Below are 24,876 nucleotides of genomic sequence, written 5' to 3' on the forward strand. Positions count from 1 at the left end.
TTTCGGTCTATGAGGGTACGTAGACATACTCAACGCTCTCATTGCTATGCATCCCTAGATAGATCTTGGGTGATCGTGGGAATTTTTTTGAAATACTGCGTTCCCCAACAGTGGCATTCAAGCCAAGTCTATGCGTAGATGTTATATGCACAAGTAGAACACAAAGGAATTGTGGGCGTGGGTATATACATATTTCTCACCGTCACTAGTTGATTCTTGATTCAGCGGTATTGTTGGATGAAGCGGCTCATACCGACATTACGCGTACGCTTACGTGAGACTGGGTCTACCGACGTGCTTGGCACACATGTGGCTAGTGGGTGTCTGTTTCTCCAACTTTAGTTGAATCAGATTCAATGAACAGGGTTCTTTCGAAAGATCAAAAAGCAATCACTATACCGCGTTGTGGTTTTTGATGCGTAGGTAAGAACGGTTCTTGCTAAGCCCGTAGCAGCCACGTAAAACTTGGAACAACAAAGTAGAGGACGTCTAACTTATTTTTGCAGGGCATGTTGTGATTTGATATGGTCAAGACATGATTATATAAATTGTTGTATGAGATGATCATGTTTTGTAACACAGTTATCGGCAACTGGCAGGAGCCATATGGCTGTCGCTTTATTGTATGAAATGCAATCGCCATGTAATCGCTTTACTTTATCACTAAGCGGTAGCGATAGTCGTGGAAGCAATAGTTGGCGAGATGACAACGATGCTTCGATGGAGATCAAGGTGTCAAGCTGGTGATGATGGTGATCATGACAGTGCTTTGGAGATGGAGATCAAAAGGCACAAGATGATGATGGCCATATCATATCACTTATTTGATTGCATGTGATGTTTATCCTTTATGCATATTATTTTGCTTAGTACGACGGTAGCATTATAAGATGATCTCTCACTAAATTTCAAGGTATAAGTGTTCTCCCTAAGTATGTACCGTTGCTATAGTTCGTCGTGCCGAGACACCACATGATGATCGGGTGTGATAATCTCTACATTCACATACAACGGGTGCAAGCCAGTTTTGCATGTGCAGAATACTCGGGTTAAACTTGACGAGCCTAGCATATGCAGATATGGCCTCGGAACACTGAGACCGAAAGGTCGAACGTGAATCATATAGTAGATATGATCAACATAGTGATGTTCACCATTGAAAACTACTCCATCTCATGTGATGATCGGACATGGTTTAGTTGATATGGATCACGTGATCATTTAGATGACTAGAGGGATGTCTATCTAAGTTGGAGTTCTTAAGTAATATGATTAATTGAACTTTAATTTATCATGAACTTAGTACCTGATAGTATTTGCATGTCTATGTTGTTGTAGATCAATGGCCCATGCTACCGTTCCCTTGAATTTTAATGCGTTCCTAGAGAAAGCTAAGTTGAAAGATGATGGTAGCAACTACAAGGACTGGGTCCGTAACTTGAGAATTATCCTCATTGCTGCATAGAAGAATTATGTCCTGGAAGCACCGCTAGGTGCAAAACCCGCTACAGGAGCAACTCCGGACGTTATGAACGTCTCACATCAACTAGGAATATCAACGGGCTATGGAAATGCCCATAAATAGATATCAATGTGAGTGAGTAGGGATTGCCATGCAACGGATGCACTAGAGCTATAAGTGTATGAAAGCTCAAAAATAAACTAAGTGGGTGTGCATCCAACTCGCTTGCTCACGAAGACCTAGGGCATTTTGAGGAAGCCCATCATTGGAATATACAAGGCAAGTTCTATAATGAAAGATTTCCACTAGTATATGAAACTGACAACATAGGAGACTCTCTATCAAGAAGATCATGGTGCTACTTTGAAGCACAAGTGTGGTAAAAGGATAGTAGCATTGCCCCTTCTATCTTTTTCTCTCATTTTTTTGTTTTTTGGGCCTTCTCTTTTTTGGCCTCTTTTTTCTTTTTCTTTTTTATTTTCGTCCGGAGTCTCATCCCGACTTGTGGGGGAATCATAGTCTCCATCATCCTTTCCTCACATGGGACAATGCTCTGATAATGATGACCATCACACTTTTATTTACTTACAACTCGGTACTGAGAACAAAATATGACTCTATATGAATGCCTCTAGCGGTGTACCGGGATGTGCAATGACTCATGAGTGACATGTATGAAAAATTATGAACGGTGGCTTTGCCACAAATACGATGCCAACTACATGATCATGCAAAGCAATATGACAATGATGAAGCGTGTCATAATAAACAGAACGGTGGAAGTTGCATGGCAATATATCTCGGAATGGCTATGGAAATGCCATAATAGGTAGGTATGGTGGCTGTTATGAGGAAGGTAAATGGTGGGATTATGGTACCGACGAAAGTTGCGCGGTAGTAGAGAGGCTAGCAATGGTGGAAGGGTGAGAGTGCATATAATCCATGGACTCAACATTAGTCATAAAGAACTCACATACTTATTGCAAAAATCTATTAGTTATCGAAACAAAGTACTATGCGCATGCTCCTAGGGGTATAGATTGGTAGGAAAAGACCATCCTCGTCCCCGACCGCCACTCATAAGGAAGACAGTCAAAAAATAAATCATGCTCCGACTTCATCACATAACGGTTCACCATACGTGCATGCTGAAGGAAATATGCCCTAGAGGCAATAATAAAGTTATTATTTATTTCCTTATATCATGATAAATGTTTATTATTCATGCTAGAATTGTATTAACCGGAAACATAATACATGTGTGAATACATAGACAAACAGAGTGTCACTAGTATGCCTCTACTAGACTAGCTTGTTAATCAAAGATGGTTATGTCTCCTAACCATGGACAAAGAGTTGTCATTTGATTAACAAGATCACATCATTAGTTGAATGATCTGATTGACATGACCCATTCCATTAGCTTAGCACCCGATTGTTTAGTATGTTGCTATTTCTTTCTTCATGACTTATACATGTTCCTATGACTATGAGATTATGCAACTCCCGTTTGCCGGAGGAACACTTTGTGTGCTACCAAACATCACAACGTAACTGGGTGATTATAAATGAGCTCTACAGGTGTCTCTAAAGGTACATGTTGGGTTGGCGTATTTCGAGATTAGGATTTGTCACTCCGATTGTCGGAGAGGTATCTCTGGGCCCTCTCGGCAATGCACATCACTTAAGCCTTGCAAGCATTGCAACTAATGAGTTAGTTGCGGGATGATGTATTACAGAACGAGTAAAGAGACTTGCCGGTAACGAGATTGAACTAGGTATTTGGAATATCGATGATCGAATCTCGGGCAAGTAACATACCAATGACAAAGGGAACAACGTATGTTGTTATGCGGTCTGACCGATAAAGATCTTCGTAGAATATGTAGGAGCCAATATGAGCATCCAGGTTCCGCTATTGGTTATTGACCGGAGACATGTATCGGTCATGTCTACATTGTTCTCGAACCCGTAGGGTCCGCACGCTTAAGGTTACGATGACGGTTATATTATGAGTTTATACATTTTGATGTACCGAAGTTTGTTCAGAGTCCCGGATGTGATCACGGACATGACGAGGAGTCTTGAAATGGTCGAGACATAAAGATTGATATATTGGAAGCCTATGTTTGGATACCGGAAGTGTTCCGGGTGAAATCGGGATTTTACCAGAGTACCGGGAGGTTACCGGAACCCCCCCGGGAGCTAAATGGGCCATGATGGGCCTTAGTGGAAAAGAGAAGAGGCAGCCCTACATGGTCCGCGCGCCCCTCCCCTCCCTTGGTCCGAATAGGACAAGGAGAGGGGGTCGGCCCCTCTCTCTCTTTTCCCCCCTCCACGAATCCTATTCCAACTAGGATTGGGGGGGGGGGGAATCCTACTCCCAGAGGGAGTAGGACTCTCCTGGCGCGCCCTCCTTGGCCGGCCAGCCTTCCCCCCTTTAGTACTTTATATACAAAGGCAGGGGCACCCCAGAGATAGACAAGTTGATCCAGGTGATCATATTCTTAGCCGTGTGCGGTGCCCCTTCCACCATAGTCCTCGATAATATTGTAGCGGTGCTTAGGCGAAGCTCTGCTGCAGTAGTACATCAAGATTGTCACCACGCCTTCGTGCTGACGGAACTCTTCCCCGGCACTTTGCTGGATCGGAGTCCGGGGATCGTCATCGAGCTAAACGTGTGCTAGAACTCGGAGGTGCCGTAGTTTCGGTGCTTGATCGGTCGGGCAGTGAAGACGTACGACTACATCAACCAAACGCTTCCATTGTCGATCTACAGGGGTACGTAGATCACACTCTCCCCTCGTTGCTATGCATCACCATGATCTTGCGTGTGCGTAGGAAAATTTTGAAATTACTGCAAAACCCAAAAGTGGCATCAGAGCCTAGGTTTTATATGTTGATGTTATATGCACGAGTAGAACACAAGTGAGTTGTGGGCGATATAAGTCATACTTCTTACTAGCATGTCATACTTTGGTTCGGCGGTATTGTTGGACGAAGCGGCCCGGACCGACATTACGCGTACGCTTATGCGAGACCGGTTCTCCCGACGTGCTTTGCACATAGGTGGCTTGCGGGTGTCAGTTTCTCCAACTTTAGTTGAACCGAGTGTGGCTACGCCCGGTCCTTGCGAAGGTTAAAACAGCACCAACTTGACAAACTATCGTTGTGGTTTTGATGCGTAGGTAAGATTGGTTCTTGCTTAAGCCCGTAGCAGCCACGTAAAACTTGCAACAACAAAGTAGAGGACGTCTAACTTGTTTTTGCAGGGCATGTTGTGATGTGATATGGTCAAAACGTGATGAGATATAAGTTGTTGTATGAGATGATCATGTTTTGTTAAAGTTATCGGCAACTGGCAAAAGCCTTATGGTTGTCTCTTTATTGCATAAGATGCAAGTGCCAAATAATTGCTTTACTTTATCGCTATGCGATAGCAATAGTTGCAAGAGCAATAGTTGGCGAGACGACCGTGTGACGACACATTGATATAGATCAAGATGATGGAGATCATGGTGTCATGCTGGTGACGATAGAGATCATGACAGTACTTTGGAGATGGAGATCAAAGGGCAAGATGATGATGGCCATATCATGTCACATATTTTGATTGCATATGATGTTTATCTTTTATACATCTTATTTTGCTTAGTTTGACGGTAGCATTTTAAGATGATCTCTCACTAATTATCAAGAAGTGTTCTCCCTGAGTATGCACCGTTGCGAAAGTTCTTTGTGCTGAGACACCACGTGATGATCGGGTGTGATAGGCTCTACGTTCAAATACAACGGGTGCAAAACAGTTGCACACGTGGAATACTCAGGTTAAACTTGACAGGCCAAGCATATACAGATATGGCCTCGGAACACGGAGACCGAAAGGTCGAGCGTGAATCATATGGTAGATATGATCAACATAAAGATGTTCACCAATGAAACTACTCCATCCCACGTGATGATCGAACATGGTTTAGTTGATTTGGATCACGTGATCACTTAGAGGATTAGAGGGATGTCTATCTAAGTGGGAGTTCTTAAGTAATATGATTAATTGAACTTAAATTTATCATGAACTTAGTCCTAGTAGTATTTTGCAAATTATGTTGTAGATCAATAGCTCGCGTTGTTGCTTCCCTGTGTTTATTTTGATATGTTCCTAGAGAAAATTGTGTTGAAAGATGTTAGTAGCAATGATGCGGATTGGATCCGTGATCTGAGGTTTATCCTCATTGCTGCACAGAAGAATTATGTCCTTGATGCACCGCTAGGTGACGGACCTATTGGAAGAGCAGATGCAGACGTTATGAACATTTGGCTAGCTCAATATGATGACTACTTGATAGTTTAGTGCACCATGCTTAATGGCTTAGAATCGGAACTTCAAAGACGTTTTGAACGTCATGGAGCATATGAGATGTTCCAGGAGTTGAAGTTAATATTTCAAGCAAATACCCGAGTTGAGAGATATGAAGTCTCCAACAAGTTCTATAGCCAAAAGATGGAGGAGAATCGCTCAACTAGTGAGCATGTGCTCAGATTGTCTGAGTACTACAATCGCTTGAATCAAGTGGGAGTTAATCTTCCAGATAAGATAGTGATTGACAGAATTCTCCAGTCACCATCACCAAGTTAGTAGAACTTCGTGATGAACTATAGTATGCAAGGGATGACGAAAACGACTCCCGAGCTTTTCATGATGATGAAATCGATGAAGGTAGAAATCAAGAAAGAGCATCAAGTGTTGATGGTAGACAAGACCACTAGTTTCAATAAAAGGGCAAAGGGAAGAAGGGGAACTTCAAGAAGAACGGCAAGCAAGTTGTTGCTCAAGTAAAGAAGCCCAAGTCTGGTCCTAAGCCTGAGACTAAGTGTTTCTACTGCAAAGGGACTGGTCACTGGAAGAGGAACTACCCCAAGTGATTGGCGGATAAGAAGGATGGCAAAGTGAACATAAGTATATTTGATATACATGTTATTAATGTGTACTTTACTAGTGTTTATAGCAACCCCTTAGTATTTGATACTAGTTCAGTTGCTAAGATTAGTAACTTGAAACGGGAGTTGCAGAATAAACAGAGACTAGTTAAGGGTGAAGTGACGATGTGTGTTGGAAGTGGTTCCAAGATTGACATGATCATCATCGCACACTCCCTATACTTTCGGGATTAGTGTTGAACCTAAATAAGTGTTATTTGGTGTTTGCGTTGAGCATAAATATGATTTGATCATGTTTATTGCAATATGGTTATTCATTTAAGTAAGAGAATAAATTGTTGTTCTGTTTACATGAATAAAACCTTATATGGTTACACACCCAATGAAAATGGTTCGTTGGATCTCGATCGTAGAAATACACATATTCATGATATTGAAGCCAAAAGAAGCAAAGTTAATAATGATAGTGCAACTTATTTGTGGCACTGCCGTTTAGGTCATATTGGTGTAAAGCGCATGAAGAAACTCCATGCTGATGGGATTTTGGAATCACTTGATTATGAATCAGTTGATGCTTACGAACCATGCCTCATGGGCAAAGATGACTAAGACTCCGTTCTCTGGAATAATGGAGCGAGCGACAGATTTGTTGGAAATCATACATACTGATGTATGTGGTCCGATGAATAGGCTCATGGCAGGTATCATTATTTTCTAATCTTCACAGATGATTTGAGCAGATATGGGTATATCTACTTGATGAAACATAAGTCTGAAACATTTGAAAAGTTCAAAGAATTTCAGAGTGAAGTGGAAAATCATCGTGACAAGAAAATAAAAGTTTCTACGATATGATCGCAGAGGTAAAATATTTGAGTTACGAGTTTGGCCTTCAATTAAAACAATATGAAATAGTTTCACTACTCACGCCACCTGGAACACCATAGTGTGATGGTGTGTCCGAACGTCATAACCGTACTTTATTAGATATAATGCGATCTATGATGTCTCTTACCGATCTACCACTTTCGTTTTGGGGTTATGCATTAGAGACAGCTGCATTCACGTTAAATAGGGCACCATCTAAATCCATTGAGACGACACGTGTGAACTATGGTTTGGCAAGAAACCTAAGCTGTCGTTTCTTAAAGTTTGGAGTTGCGATGCTTATGTGAAAAAGTTTCATCTCGATAAGCTCAAACTCAAATCGGAGAAATATGTCTTCATAGGATACCCAAAGGAGACTGTTGGGTACACCTTCTATCACAAATCCGAAGGCAAGACTTTTGTTGCTAAATTCGGAGTTTTTCTAGAGAAGGAATTTCTCTCGAAAGAAGTGAGTGGGAGGAAAGTAGAGAACTTGATGAGGTAATTGTACCTGCTCCCTTATTGGAAAGTAGTTCATCACAGAAATCTGTTCCTATGACTACTACACCAATTAGTGAGGAAGCTAATGATGATGATCATGTAACTTCAGATCAAGTTACTACCAAATCTCGTAGGTAAACCAGAGTGAGATCCGCACCAGAGTGGTACGGTAATCCTGTTCTGGAAGTCATGTTACTAGACCATGACGAACTTGCGAACTATGAGGAAGCGATGATGAGCTCAGATTCCACGAAATGGTTTGAGGCCATGAAATCTGAGATATGATCCATGTATGAGAACAAAGTATGGACTTTGATGGATTTGCCCGATGATCGGTAAGCCATAGAAAATAAATGGATCTTCAAGAGGAAGACGGACGCTGATAGTAGTGTTACTATCTACAAAGCTAGAATTGTCGCAAAAAGGTTTTCGACAAGTTCAAGGTGTTGACTACGATGAGATTTTCTCACTTGTATCTATGCTTAAGTCTTTCCGAATCATGTTAGCAATTGCCGCATTTTATGAAATCTGGCAAATGGATAAACAAAACTACATTCCTTAATGGATTTACTAAAGAAGAGTTGTATACGATGCAACTAGAAGGTTTTGTCGATCCTAAAGGTGTTAACAAAATGTGCAAGCTCCAGCGATCCATCTATGGACTGGTGCAAACATCTCGGAGTTGGAATATACGCTTTGATAAGTTGATCAAAACATATAGTTTTATACAGACTTGCGGTGAAGCCTGTATTTACAAGAAAGTGAGTGGGAGCACTACAACATTTCTGATAAAGTATATGTGAAAGACATATTGTTGATCGGAGATAATGTAGAATTATTCTGCAAAGCATAAAGGAATGTTTGAAAGGAGTTTTTCAAAGAAAGACCTCGGTGAAGCTGCTTACATATTGAGTATCAAGATCTATAGAGATAGATCAAGACGCTTGATAAGTTTTTTCAATGAGTACATACCTTGACAAGATTTTGAAGTAGTTCAAAATGGAACGGTCAAAGAAAAAGTTTCTTGCCTGTGTTACAAGGTGTGAAGTTGTGTAAAACTCAAAGCCCGACCACGACAGAAGATAGAAAGAGAATGAAAGTCATTCCCTATGCCTTAGTCATAGGTTCTATAAAGTATGCCATGCTGTGTACCAGATCTATTGTATACCATACACTATGTTAAGAGAGGGAGTACAATAGTGATCTAGGAGTAGATCAATGGACAACGGTCAAAATTATCCTTACTGGAATAAGGATATGTTTCTCGATTACGGAGGTGACAAAAGGTTCGTCGTAAAGGGTTACGTCGATGCAAGTTTTGACACTGATCCAGATGACTCTAAGTCTCAATCTGGATACATATTGAAAGTGGGAGCAATTAGCTAGAGTAGCTCCATGCAGAGCATTGTTGACATATAAATTTGCAAAATACATGTGGATCTGAATGTGACAGACCCGTTGACTAAACTTCTCTCACAAGCAAAACATGATCACTTTTTGGGTCTTAATCACATAGCGATGTGAACTAGATTATTGAATCTAGTAAACCCTTTGGGTGTTAGTCACATGGAGATGTGAACCAATCACATAAAGATGTGAACTATTGATGTTAAATCACATGGCGATGTGATCTAGATTATTGACTCTAGTGCAAGTGGGAGACTGAAGGAAATATGCCCTAGAGGCAATAATAAAGTTATTATTTATTTTCTTATATCATGATAAATGTTTATTATTCATGCTAGAATTGTATTAACCGGAAACATAATACATGTGTGAATACATAGACAAACAGAGTGTCACTAGTATGCCTCTACTAGACTAGCTTGTTAATCAAAGATGGTTATGTTTCCTAACCATGGACAAAGAGTTGTCATTTGATTAATAGGATCACATCATTAGTTGAATGATCTGATTGACATGACCCATTCCATTAGCTTAGCACCCGATCGTTTAGTATGTTGCTATTGCTTTCTTCATGACTTATACATGTTCCTATGACTATGAGATTATACAACTCCCGTTTGCCGGAGGAACACTTTGTGTGCTACCAAACGTCACAACGTAACTGGGTGATTATAAAGGAGCTCTACAGGTGTCTCTAAAGGTACATGTTGGGTTGGCGTATTTCAAGATTAGGATTTGTCACTCCGATTATCGGAGAGGTATCTCTGGGCCCTCTCGGTAATGCACATCACTTAAGCCTTGCAAGCATTGCAAGTAATGAGTTAGTTGCGGGATGATGTATTACAGAACGAGTAAAGAGACTTGCCGGTAACGAGATTGAACTAGGTATTTGGAATACCGACGATCGAATCTCGGGCAAGTAACATACCGATGACAAAGGGAACAACGTATGTTGTTATGCGGTCTGACCGATAAAGATCTTTGTAGAATATGTAGGAGCCAATATGAGCATCCAGGTTCCGCTATTGGTTATTGACCGAAGACATGTCTCGGTCATGTCTACATTGTTCTCGAACCCGTAGGGTCCGCACGCTTAAGGTTACGATGACAGTTATATTATGAGTTTATACATTTTGATGTACGGAAGTTTGTTCGGAGTCCCGGATGTGATCACGGACATGACGAGGAGTCTCGAAATGGTCGAGACATAAAGATTGATATATTGGAAGCCTATGTTTGGATACCGGAAGTGTTCCGGGTGAAATCGGGATTTTACCGGAGTACCGGGAGGTTACCGGAACCCCCCCGGGAGCTAAATGGGCCATGATGGGCCTTAGTGGAAAAGAGAAGAGGCAGCCCTACATGGGCCGCGCGCCCCTCCCCTCCCTTGGTCCGAATAGGACAAGGAGAGGGGGCCGGCCCCTCTCTCTCTTTTCCCCCCTCCGCGAATCCTATTCCAACTAGGATTGGGGGGGGGGGATCCTACTCCCAGAGGGAGTAGGACTCTCCTGGCGCGCCCTCCTTGGCCGGCCAGCCTTCCCCCCTTTAGTCCTTTATATACAAAGGCAGGGGCACCCCAGAGACAGACAAGTTGATCCAGGTGATCATATTCTTAGCCGTGTGCGGTGCCCCTTCCACCATAGTCCTCGATAATATTGTAGCGGTGCTTAGGAGAAGCCCTGCTGTAGTAGTACATCAATATCGTCACCACGCCATCGTGCTGACGGAACTCTTCCCCGACACTTTGCTGGATCGGAGTCCGGGGATCGTCATCGAGCTGAACGTGTGCTAGAACTCGGAGGTGCCGTAGTTTCGGTGCTTGATCGGTCGGGCAGTGAAGACGTACGACTTCATCAACCAAACGCTTTCGTTGTCGATCTACAGGGGTACGTAGATCACACTCTCCCCTCGTTGCTATGCATCACCATGATCTTGCGTGTGCATAGGAAAATTCTTGAAATTACTGCGAAACCCAACACATGCTACGGGAATGACAAACTTTAACACAAGTATCTCTCGAATTCACAACTACTCAACTAGCATGACTCTAATATCACCATCCTGATGTCTCAAAACAATCATCAAGTATCAAACTTCTCATAGTATTCAACGCACCTTATATGAAAGTTTTTATTGTAACCATCTTGGATGCCCATCATATTAGGACTAATTTCATAACCAAAGCAAATTACTATGATGTTCTAAAAGACTCTCAAAATAATATAAGTGAAGATCGAGAGTTCAACAATTTCTTCAAAATAAAACTACCACCATGCTCTAAAAAGATATAAGTGAAGCACTAAGGCACAAGATGATCATGGCTATATCATGTCACATATTTTGATTGCATGTGATGTTTATGTTTTATGCAACTTATTTTGCTTAGTACGGTGGTAGCATTATAAGATGATCTCTCACTAAATTTCAGGGTATAAATGTTCTCCCTGAGTATGCACCGTTGCTATAGTTCATCGTGCCGAGACACCATGTGATGATCGGGTGTGATAATCTCTACATTCACATACAATGGGTGCAAGCCAGTTTTGCATGTGCAGAATACTCGGGTTAAACTTGACGAGCCTAGCATATGCAGATATGGCCTCGGAACACTGAGACCGAAAGGTCAAACGTGAATCATATAGTAGATATGATCAACATAGTGATGTTCACCATTCAAAACTACTCCATCTCACGTGATGATCGGACATGGTTTAGTTGATATGGATCACGTGATCATTTAGATGACTAGAGGGATGTCTATCTAAGTGGGAGTTCTTAAGTAATATGATTAATCGAACTTTAATTTATCATGAACTTAGTACCCCGATTGTATTTGCATGTCTATGTTGTTGTAGGTCAATGGCACAAGATGATGATGGCCATATCATATCACTTATTTCATTGCATGTGATGTTTATCCTTTATGCATCTTATTTTGCTTAGTACGACGGTAGCATTATAAGATGATCTCTCACTAAATTTCAAGGTATAAGTGTTCTCCCTGAGTATGTACCGTTGCTATAGTTCGTCGTGCCGAGACACCACGTGATGATCAGGTGTGATAAGCTCTACGTTCACATACAACGGGTGCAAGCCAGTTTTGCATGTGCAGAATACTCGCGTTAAACTTGACGAGCCTAGCATATGCAGATATGGCCTTGGAACACTAAGACCAAAAGGTTGAACGTGAATCATATAGTAGATATGATCAACATAGTGATGTTCACCATTGAAAACTACTCCATCTCACATGATGATCGGACATGGTTTAGTTGATATGGATCACGTGATCATTTAGATGACTAGAGGGATGTCTATCTAAGTGGGAGTTCTTAAGTAATATGATTAATTGAACTTTAATTTATCATGAACTTAGTACCCCGATTGTATTTGCATGTCTATGTTGTTGTAGGTCAATGGCCCGTGCTACCGTTCCCTTGAATTTTAATGCGTTCCTAGAGAAAGCTAAGTTAAAAGATGATGGTAGCAACTACACGGACTGGGTCCGTAACTTGAGGATTATCCTCATTGCTGCATAGAAGAATTACGTCCTGGAAGCACCGCTAGGTGCAAAACCCGCAGCAGGAGCAACTCTAGACGTTATGAACGTCTGGCAGAGCAAAGCCGATGACTACTCGATAGTTCAGTGTGCCATGCTTTATGGCTTAGAGTCGGGACTTCAAAGACGTTTTGAACGTCATGGAGCATATGAGATGTTCCAAGAGTTGAAGTTAATATTTCGAACAAATGCCCGAATTGAGAGATATGAAGTCTCCAATAAGTTCTATAGCTGCAAGATGGAGGAGAATAGTTCTGTCAGTGAACATATACTCAGAACGTCTGGGTACCACAACCACTTGACTCAACTGGGAGTTAATCTTCTTGATGATAGTGCCATTGACAGAGTTCTTCAATCACTGCCACCATGCTACAAAAGCTTTGTGATGAACTATAAAATGCAAGGGATGGATAAGACAATTCCCGAGCTCTTCGCGATGCTAAACACCGAGGAGGTAGAAATTAATAAGGAGCATCAAGTGTTGATGGTTAACAAGACCACCAGTTTCAAGAAGAAGGGCAAAGGGAAGAAGGGGAACTTCAAGAAGAACGGCAAGCAAGTTGCTTCTTAAGTGAAGAAGCCCAAGTCTGGACCTAAGCCTGAGACTGAGTGCTTCTACTGTAAAGGGACTGGTCACTGAAGCGGAACTGCCCCATGTATTTGGCGGATAAGAAGGATGGCAAAGTGAAAGGTATATTTGATATACATGTTATTGATGTATACCTTACTAATGCTCGTAGTAGTGCCTGGGTATTTGATAAAGGTTCTGTTGCTCATATTTGCAACTCGAAACAGGGTCTACGGATTAAACGAAGATTGGCTAAGGATGAGGTGATGATGCGCGTGGGAAATGGTTCCAAAGTCGATGTGATCGCCGTCGGCACACTACCTCTACATCTACCATCGGGATTAGTTTTAGACCTGAATAATTCTTATTTGGTGCCAGCGTTAAGCATGAACATTATATCTAGGTCTTGTGTGATGCGAGACGGTTATTCATTTAAATCGGAGAATAATGGTTGCTCTATTTATATGAGTAATATCTTTTATGGTCACACACCCTTGATGAGTGGTCTATTTTTTTTGAATCTCGATAGTAGTGATACACATATTCATAATATTGAAACCAAAAGATAGAAGTTTAATAATGATAGTGGAACTTATTTTTGGCAGTGCCATTTAGGTCATATTGGTGTAAAGCGCATGAAGAAACTCCATCCTGATGGGCTTTTGGAATCACTTGATGCTTGCGAACCATGCCTCATGAGCAAGATGACTAAGAGTCCGTTCTCCATAACAATGGAGTGAGCAACTGACTTGTTGGAAATAATACATACTGATGTATGCGGTCCGACGAGTGTTGAGGCTCGCGACGGGTAGCGTTATTTTCTGACCTTCACAGATGATTTGAGCAGACATGGGTATATCTACTTGATGAAACATAAGTCTGAAACATTTGAAAAGTTCAAAGAATTTTAGAGTGAAGTGGAAAATCATCGTAACAAGAAAATAAAGTTTCTACGATCTGACCGTGGAGGTGAATATTTGAGTTATGAGTTTGGTCTTCATTTGAAACAATGTGGAATAGTTTCGCAAATCACGCCACCTGGAATACCATAACGTAATGGTGTGTCCGAATGTCGTAACCACACTTTATTTGATATGGTGCGATCTATGATGTCTCTTACTGATTTATTGCTATCATTTTGGGGTTATGCTTTAGATACGGCTACATTCACGTTAAATAGGGCACCATCTAAATCCATTGAGACGACACCATATGAACTATGGTTTGGCAAGAAACCCAAGTTTTCGTTTCTCAAAGTTTGGGGATGCGATGCTTATGTGAAAAAGCTTCAACCTGATAATCTTGAACCCAAATCAGAGAAATGTGTCTTCATAGGATACCCAAAGGAGACAATTGGGTACACCTTCTATCACAGATCCGAAGGAAAAATATTCGTTGCTAAGAATGGATCCTTTCTTGAGAAGGAGTTTCTCTCGAAAGAAGTGAGTGGGAGGAAAGTAGAACTTGATGAGGTAATTGTACCTGTGTAACGCCCCGAGACCGATGCTCCAGACGACTTCCATGTTTTTCGTTGTTGTCATGTGTTTCGTTTGTTTGTTGCTTTCATCATGTCATCTTTTGCATTGCATCATGTCATCATGCCATCTTTTTCTCAAACCAACTAAAACTCACTTAAATAAAATGCGTAGATCTTTGATCTATTTAAATTGAGGGAACTCTGAAAGGATCGAGATGGACCTAGAGGGGGGGTGTGAATAGGTACAATTACAAATTTTAATTATTACTTAGCAATTTTAGGCAATAATGCGGAATATGAAGGTGAGCCTAACAATTGCAAGTGTAGTACTAAGTACTAAGCAAGTAACACAAGTATGTAAGTAAGCAAGCACAATATGATATAAGTAAGTGCTAAGAGACAAGTAGCCACAAGTAGAGAGTTAGGGTTAGGAATAACCGCAACTCCGGGAGACGAGGATGTATGCCGATGTTCACTTCCTTAGAGGGAAGCTACGTCACCGTTAGAGAGGTGGATGTTACCACGAAGGCACACCAACACCACGAAGGCTCACCCTATTCTCCCTTTGAGACAACACCACGAAGGCGTTTCTCAACCACTAGTGGTAGACCTTGGGGTGGTCTCCAAACCCTCACAAACTTTTCCAGGGGTAATCACAAAGGTCGATTCCTCCTCGAAAGACTCCTACCGCCTAGGAGTCTCCAACCTCCAAGAGTAACAAGAACGATGGGAAAAGCTCAAGACTTGCTCAAATCACGAATTTCTTTGGTGCAAAGATGGGAAAAGAGTAGATCTATCACTTGATTGGAGAACTTCTCTCAAGTGCTCTCAAATCCCTTGGGGATCTAAGATTTGGTGTGGAAGAGTGAGAGAGTGAGTGAAATGTGTTCTTAGCAAGCTCAAAGTGAATGGTCAACCTTATCCCGTGGGGGGGGGAGAAGGCTATATATACTGGAGGTGGAGAAGTAACCGTTTGAGCAACACAAGTGCACAGGAGGCGTCGGGTGTCCGGATAGGACCGGACGTCCGGTGGCACAGATAAGTCTGGACGTCCGACAGACGTCAGTCGTCCGGTCATTGGAGAATCACAAGCCACGAATCAGCATACAGCTAACGAACGTCCAGACCGATTCGGTCGTCCAGTGACCGGACATCCGTAAAGGACCGGATATCCGTAAAACTGTTCTGTTGAGTAAGTGTCGGACGTCCGAAGGATAACGGACTTCCGTGGACTGGACGTCCGGAGAAGCTCGGACATCCGTGAATATTGTTCTGTGAAGAAACTCCAAACGACCGACGAGAGCCGGACGATCGGATAGCTGAAAGGGATCGGACGTCCGTAACGTATCGGACGTCCGATGAAAAATGGAGTTGTGGGTTTTGAGCAAATCTTTCACTAGATCCATCGATCCCCTCTTAATAGTGTGGGATCCCTATACTCAAGAACAAACCGTAAACAAAGCCAATGCTATTGTTTTGTATCTCCAATCTTGAGTTACATGCATTTGTCTTTAGTCATGATCCACACACGGCCTATGAGACATAATCCTGAGATATACTAGATAAACATGATTAGTCCCATACATGCATGTTGTCATCAACATCAAAATAAGATTAAGGGCACAATTGCACTTTTAATCTCCCCCTTTTTGGTAGTTGATGACAACATATATGTACTTCTTAAAATAAAAACTTTGAGTATCGAAGAGATTTGTTGTGGAGCTCCCCTTAACAATGTGCACAAAGAAAAATAAGCATGAGAGGAGCTCCCCCTTAGGGTGATACCAACACATTCAAATCACAAGTTGCACATGATAACATACAAATAGATTCATCACTCACATTATAGAACCTAAAGTAACAATGATCATAACAAGGTTCATGGTACGATACATATCATAGTGCAATACAAGTTAATATCACATATTGCAGTACTCAATGGATACACTACTCCCCCTTGGCAGCAAGTACCCAAAAAGGCTGCCAAGTGGAGCAACCAGAATATCATCATCATCATCAGAACCCAGCCTCATCATCATCATCATCATGAGCACCACTACCACCGGCCTCATCAAGGAAGTCAGACCACTCAGGACCCGAAGGAAAGCCAAAGTCAGAAGGGGGCTCATCAGGAAAACAGTCATCATCACTCACATCGAACACTCTGGAGTCTCTCAGACGAGCCTTCAGAGCATTTTTGGAGGTGATAAGGCGCGTGACAACATCGTGATTTTGGGAGCAGTTAAAAGTAACAGCCTTCATCAAGGCAGAGTGAGTCTTCCCAAGAAAACGAGCAATGCGACCAAAGGGTGCAGATCCGGAGGGAGCAGGACGAGGAGTTCTAGCAACAGTTCGGCGCGGATGAGCAGAAGAGGAAGAATCCTTGGGAACATAGTCACCGGCCATGTGTGCGTGAATGACCCATCGCTCATGCAAATGAGTGCGGACAATAGGAAACGGAGCCACACTTTTGATAAATGCCTGAAGAAATGGAGCATGAGGAAAGGCCCGCTTGTACTGGAGAGAAGCGAGATGAATCTCATGCCATAGAAAATGAGGCACATTGGTCTTCCCTTTCGGAGACGCATAAAGGTGATGCATGAGAGCGATGCAGTAGCTACTGCAAGAGCCCTTGTCACCCATCTTAGGATAAATGGTGCGAATGAGACATTGATAGATAATGAAGAAAGGAGCACGCCCAATGGAGACTTGGTTAAAGCCCTTATGTTTCTCCTCATTAGTCAGGTCTGGTATGGGTTTGATAAGATCAGCACATACATCGGTGCCCTTGGGTCTATGTTCGAGGTCATCATTGTGAATTTTGAACCCGGTGTCAGGAAAACCAAGGGCAGCAACAAACTGAGAATAGGAAGCCGAGAGCTTTGTGTCTGAGGTCATCCAAGTAACAGTGTTATTTGGACTGAAGAAACATGTGGCATAGAATTGATGAATGGCGGCTTGGTTAAAGTCATGTTGAAATGCAAATGGAGCAGCAAGATTGGACGACTCAATGAGCTCAATAGCCCGGGAATATTTGTCCGGATGAGTACGAATATGCTCTAAATCAATGCACAAATGCAGAGAAATACCCTTAGGAATGATGACAGTGGTAAAAATGTCAGCTTGGACAATAGTGCGAAAATGATTGTCCTGAGAGTCTCGAGAAACCGTAAATTGATCAACATCACGACACAACTTAAGATAGGAAGCAACAGGAACCTCGTTGAACCGCTTAACTTGGTGGCCGAGGGGTAAAGGAGGTTCGAGAGAGATATGACGAGCATCACCGTGAGGTTGCACCGGAGGAGGAGGCTTAAAGGTGGCACGATGAGTACCCGGCTTGGGTGTGGAGGTGCGAACGGCGACAAACTCGGGCTGCTCCAAATCATCCAGCTTATCCTCATAGTCGAAGCCCTCAGAAGAGGAGTTGCTAGTAGAGCTGTGAGGGCGTGCGGCACGCTTCTGAGGACGAGTCCGCTCCTGTGAGTCATGATACGTCTCCAACGTATCTATAATTTTTGATTGCTCCATGCTATTATATTATCTATTTTGGATATTAATGGCTTTATTTTACACTTTTATATCATTCTTGGGACTAACCTACTAACCGGAGGCCCAGCCCAAATTGCTGTTTTTTGCCTATTTTAGGGTTTCAAAGAAAAGGAATATCAAACGAAGTCCAAACGGAATGAAACCTTCGGGAACGTGATTTTCTCAACAAACGTGATCCAGGAGACTTGGAGAGGGGGGTGCGCCTACCCCTCTGGGCGCGCCCTCCACCCTCGTGGGCCCTCCGTTGCTCCATCGACGTACTTCTTCCTCCTATATATATCCACGTACCCCCAAACATCTAGGAGCACCACGAAAACCAAATTCCACTGTCGTGACCTTCTGTACCCGAGAGATCCCATCTTGGGGCCTTTTCCGGAGCTCCGTCGGAGGGGGCATTGATCACGGAGGGCCTCTACATCAACTCCATGGCCTCTCCGGTGATGTGTGAGTAGTTTACTTCAGACCGACGGGTCGATAGTTATTAGCTAGATGGCTTCTTCTCTCCCTTTGGATCCCAATACAAAGTTCTCCTCGATCTTCTTGGAGATCTATTCGATGTAATCTTCTTTTGCGGTGTGTTTGTCGAGATCCAATGAATTGTGGGTTTATGATCAAGTTTATCCATGAACAATATTTGAATCTCCTCTGAATTATTTTATGTATGATTGGTTTATCTTTGCAAGTCTCTTCGAATTATCAGTTTGGTTTGGCCTACTAGATTGATCTTTCTTGCAATGGGAGAAGTGCTTAGCTTTGGGTTCAATCTTGCGGTGTCCTTTCCCAGTGACAACAGGGGCAGCAAGGCACGTATTGTATTGTTGCCATCGAGGATAAAAAGATGGGGTTTATATCATATTGCATGAGTTTATCCCTCTACATCATGTCATCTTCCTTAAAGCATTACTCAGTTCTTATGAACTTAATACCCTAGATGCATGCTGGATAGTGGTCGATGTGTGGAGTAATAGTAGTAGATGCAGAATCGTTTCGGTCTACTTTTCTCGGACGTGATGCCTTTATACATGATCATACCTAGATATTCTCATAACTATGCTCAATTCTATCAATTGCTCGACAGTAATTCGTTTACCCACCGTAATACTTATGCTCTTGAGAGAAGCCACTAGTGAAACCTATGGCCCCCGGGTCTATCTTCCATCATATTAATCTTCCAACACTTAGTTATTTCCTTTATCATTTATTTTACTTTGCATCTTTATTTCTCTTTATCACAAAAATACCAAAAATATTATCTTATCATATCTATCAGATCTCACTCTCGTAAGTGACCGTGAAGGGCTTGACAACCCCTTTATCACGTTGGTTGCGAGGTTCTTATTTGTTTGTGTAGGTGCGTGGGACTTGAGCGTGATCTCCTACTGGATTGATACCTTAGTTCTCAAAAACTGAGGTAAATACTTATGCTACTTTGCTGCATCACCCTTTCCTCTTCAAGGGAAACCCAACGCAGTGCTCAAGAGGTAGCAAGAAGGATTTCTGGCGCCGTTGCTGGGGAGATTCGCGCCAAGTCAAGTCAAGATTTGACTCCCAACAACGAGTCATTTCAGGTACCATTGCTAAGTCAAGACATACCAAGTACCCATCACAAACTCTTATCCCTCGCATTACATATTTGCCACTTGGCTCTCGTTTTCCTCTCCCCCACTTCACCATTGCCATTTTATTCGCCCTCTCTCTTCGTTCCCCTTCTATTTCCCTATTTGCCTCTTTTGCCCGTTTCTTGTTTGCTTGTGTGTTGGATTGCTTGCTTGTCACGATGGCTCAAGATAATACTAAATTGTGTGACTTTACCAATACCAACAACAATGATTTTCTTAGCACTCCGATTGCTCCTCTTACCGATGTTGAATCTTGTGAAATTAATGTTGCTTTGTTGAATCTTGTCATGAAAGATCAATTCGCCGGCCTTCCTAGTGAAGATGCCGCTACCCATCTAAATAGCTTTGTTGATTTGTGTGATATGCAAAAGAAGAAAGATGTGGACAATGATATAGTTAAATTGAAGATATTTCTGTTTTTTTCTTAGAGATCGTGCTAAAGCTTGGTTTTCGTCTTTGCCTAAAAATAGTATTGATTCATGGAATAAGTGCAAGATGCTTTTATCTCTAAGTACTTTCCTCCCGCTAAGATCATCTCTCTTAGAAATGATATTATTAATTTTAAGCAACTTGATCATGAACATGTTGCGCAATCTTGGGAGAGGATGAAATTAATGATACGTAATTGCCCTAGACATGGTTTGAATCTTTGGATGATTATACAGAACTTTTATGCCGGAGTGAATTTTGCTTCTAGAAATCTTTTAGATTTGGCCGCGGGAGGCACTTTTATGGAAATCACTTTAGGAGAAGCTACTAAACTCCTAGATAATATTATGGTTAATTATTCTCAATGGCACACCGAAAGATCTACTAATAAAAAGTGCATGCAATTGAAGAGATTAATGTTTTGAGTGGAAAGATGGATGAACTTATGAAATTATTTTCTAATAAGAGTGCTCCTACTGGTCCTAATGATATGCCTTTGTCTACCTTGATTGAGAATAATAATGAATCTATGGATGTGAATTTTGTTGGTAGGAACAATTTTGGTAATAACGCGTATAGAGGTAATTTTAATTCTAGGCCGTTTCCTAGTAATTCCTCTAATAATTATGGTAATTCCTACAACAATTCTTATGGAAATTTTAATAATATGCCCTCTGAATTTGAATCTAATATTAAAGAATTTATTAGTTCGCAAAAGAGTTTCAAGGCTTTGATTGAAGAAACATTGCTTAAGATTGATGAATTGGCTAGGAACGTTGATATGATTTCTTTTGATGTTGATTCTTTGAAACTTAGATCTATTCCACCTAAGCATGATATCAATGAGTCTCTCAAAGCCATGAGGATTTCCATTGATGAGTGCAAAGAAAAAAACCGCTAGGATGCGTGCTAAGAAAGATTGCTTTGTGAAAGCGTGTTCTTCTAGTTTTCATGATAATAAGGATGAAGATCTAAAAGTTATTGATGTGTCTCCTATTAAGTCTTTGTTTTGCAATACGAATCTTGATAATGATGGGATTGAAGATGATCCACCTTTACCTAGAAGGCGTTCCAAAAATTCGGAGTTTGTAGATCTTGATACTAAAATTGATAAAAGTGGGATTGAAGAGGTTAAAACTTTAAATATTGATGAACCCACTGTTTTGGATTTCAAGGAATTTAATTATTATAATTGCTCTTTGATAGATTGTATTTCCTTGTTGCAATCCGTGCTAAATTCTCCTCATTCTTAAAGTCAAAATAAAGCTTTTACTAAACATATCGTTGATGCTTCGATGCAATCTTATGAAGAAAAAACTTGAGTTGGAAGTTTCTATCCCTAGAAAACTTTATGATGAGTGGGAACCTACAATAAAAAATAAAATTAAAGATCATGAGTGTTATGCTTTGTGTGATTTGGGTGCTAGTGTTTCCATGATTCCGTAAACTTTATGTGATTTGCTAGGTTTCCGTGATTTTGATGATTGTTCTTTAAACTTGCAACTTGCAGATTCCACTATTAAGAAACCCATGGGAAGAATTAATGATGTTCTTATTTTTGCAAATAGGAACTATGTTCCTGTAGATTTCATCATTCTTGATATAGATTGCAATCCTTCATGTCCTATTATTCTTGGTAGACCTTTCCTTAGAACGATTGGTGCAATTATTGATATGAAGGAAGTGAATATTAGGTTACAATTTCCATTAAGGAAAGGCATGGAGCACTTCCCTAGAAAGAAAATTAAAATACCATATGAATCTACTATGAGAGCCACTTATGGATTGCCTACCAAAGATGACAATACCTAGATCTATCTTTGCTTTTATGCCTAGTTAGGGGCGTTAAACAATAGCGCTTGTTGGGAGGCAACCCAATTTTATTTTTATTCCTTGCTTTTTTCTCCTGTTTAGTAATAAATAATTTATCTAGACTCTATTTGGTTGTGTTTTTTGTTTAATTAGTGTTTGTTCCAAGTAGAACCGTTGGGAAGACTTGGGGAAAGTCCTTTTGATCTTGCTGTAAAAAACAGAAACTTTAGCGCTCACAAGAACTGCTGCCATTTTTATTTGGAAAGTGCTATTTAGTAAATTATTTTTGAAGATGATTAATAGATAAATTCCTCACGTCCAGAAATTTATTTTAGAGTTTTTGGGGTTCCAGAGTTTGCTACAGATTACTATAGACTGTTCTTATTTTCTTGTGTTGTTTGCTTATTTTGATGAATCTATGGCTAGTAAAAGAGTTTATAAACCAAAGAGAAGTTGGAATACAGTAGGTTTAACACCAATACAAATAAAGAATGAGTTCATTACAGTACCTCAAAGTGGTGTTTTGTTTTATTTTGCTAATGGAGCTCATGAGATTTTCTATTTTGAGTTTTGTGTTGTGAAGTTTTCAAGTTTTGGGTAAAGATTTGATGGATTATGGAACAAAGAGTGGCAAGAGACTAAGCTTGGGGATGCCCATGGCACCCCAAGGTAAAATTCAAGGACACCAAAAATCCTAAGCTTGGGGATGCCCCGGAAGGCATCCCCTTTTTCGTCTTCGTCTATCGGTAACTTTACTTGGAGCTATATTTTTATTCACCACATGATATGTGTTTTGCTTGGAGCGTCTTGTATGATTTGAGTCTTTGATTTTTAGTTTACCACAATCATCCTTGCTGTACACACCTTTTGAGAGAGACTCACATGATTTGAAATTTATTAGAATACTCTATGTGCTTCACTTATATCTTTTGAGCTATATAGTTTTTGCTCCAGTGCTTCACTTATATCTTTTAGAGCACGATGGTGGATTTGTTTTATATAAACTATTGTTCTCTCATGCTTCACTTATATTATTTTGAGAGTCCTTTAGAACAACATGGAAAATTTCTTTAATATAAAGACTTTCATAGAAGTGCATTGAATACTATGAGAAGTTTGATACTTGATAATTGTTTTGAGATATAGAGATGGTGATATTAGAGTCATGCTAGTTGAGTAGTTGTGAATTTGAGAAATGCTTGTGTTGAAGTTTGTGATTCCCATAGCATGCACGTATGGTGAACCATTATGTGATGAAGTCGGAGCATGATTTATTTATTGATTGTCTTCCTTATGAGTGTCGGTCGGGGACGAGCGATGGTCTTTTCCTACCAATCTATGCCCCTAGGAGCATGCGTGTACTACTTTCTTTCGATAACTAATAGATTTTTGCAACAAGTATGTGAGTTCTTTACGACTAATGTTGAGTCCATGGATTATACGCACTCTCACCCTTCCACCATTGCTAGCCTCTCTAATATCGCGCAACTTTCGCCGGTACCATACACCCACCATATACCTTCCTCAAAACAGCAACCATACCTACCTATTATGGCATTACCATAGCCATTCTGAGATATATTGCCATTCAACTTTCCACCGTTCCGTTATTATGACATGCTTCATCATTGTCATATTGCTTGCATGATCATGTAGTTGACATCGTATTTGTGGCAAAGCCACCGTTCATAATTCTTCCTACATGTCACTCATGCATCATTGCTCATCCCGGTACACCGCCGGAGGCATTCACATAGAGTCATATTTTGTTCTAAGTATCGAGTTGTAATTCTTCAGTTGTAAGTAAATAAAGTGTGATGATCATCATTATTAGAGCATTGTCCCAAGTGAGGAACGGATGATGGAGACTTTGATTCCCCCACAAGTCGGGATGAGACTCCGGACGAAAAAAATAAAAAAAGGAGAAAAGAGGCCAAAAAGAAAAAGAAAAAGAAAGAAGGCCCAAATAAAAAAATGAGAGAAAAAGAGAGAAGGGACAATGCTACTATCTTTTTTCCACACTTGTGCTTCAAAGTAGCACCATGATCTTCATGATAGAGAGTCTCCTATGATATCACTTTCATATAGTAGTGGAAAATTTTCATTATAGAAGTTGGCTTGTATATTCCAATGATGGGATTCCTCAAAATGCCCTAGGTCTTCGTGAGAAAGCAAGTTGGATGCACACCCACTTAGTTTATTTTGTTGAGCTTTCATATACTTGTAGCTCTAGTGCACCCATTGCATGGCAATCCCTACTCACTCACATTGATATCTATTGATGGGCATCTCCATAGCCCGTTGATACGCCTAGTTGATGTGAGACTATCTTCTCCTTTTTGTCTTATCCACAACCACCATTCTATTCCACCATAGTGCTATATCCATGGCTCACGCTCATATATTGTGTGAAGATTGAAAAAGTTTGAAAACATCAAAAGTATGAAACAATTGCTTGGCTTGTCATCGGGGTTGTGCATGATTTAAATATTTTGTGTGGTGAAGATAGAGCATAGACAGACTATATGATTTTGTAGGGATAACTTTCTTAGGCCATGTTATTTGGAGAAGACATGATTGCTTAGTTAGTATGCTTGAAGTATTATTATTTTTGTGTCAATATTAAACTTTTATCTTGAATCTTTCGGATCTTAACATTCATGTCACAATAAAGGAAAATTACAT

Source organism: Triticum aestivum, chromosome 4A, assembly GCF_018294505.1.
Source record: "Triticum aestivum cultivar Chinese Spring chromosome 4A, IWGSC CS RefSeq v2.1, whole genome shotgun sequence".
Taxonomy (NCBI): Eukaryota; Viridiplantae; Streptophyta; class Magnoliopsida; order Poales; family Poaceae; genus Triticum; species Triticum aestivum.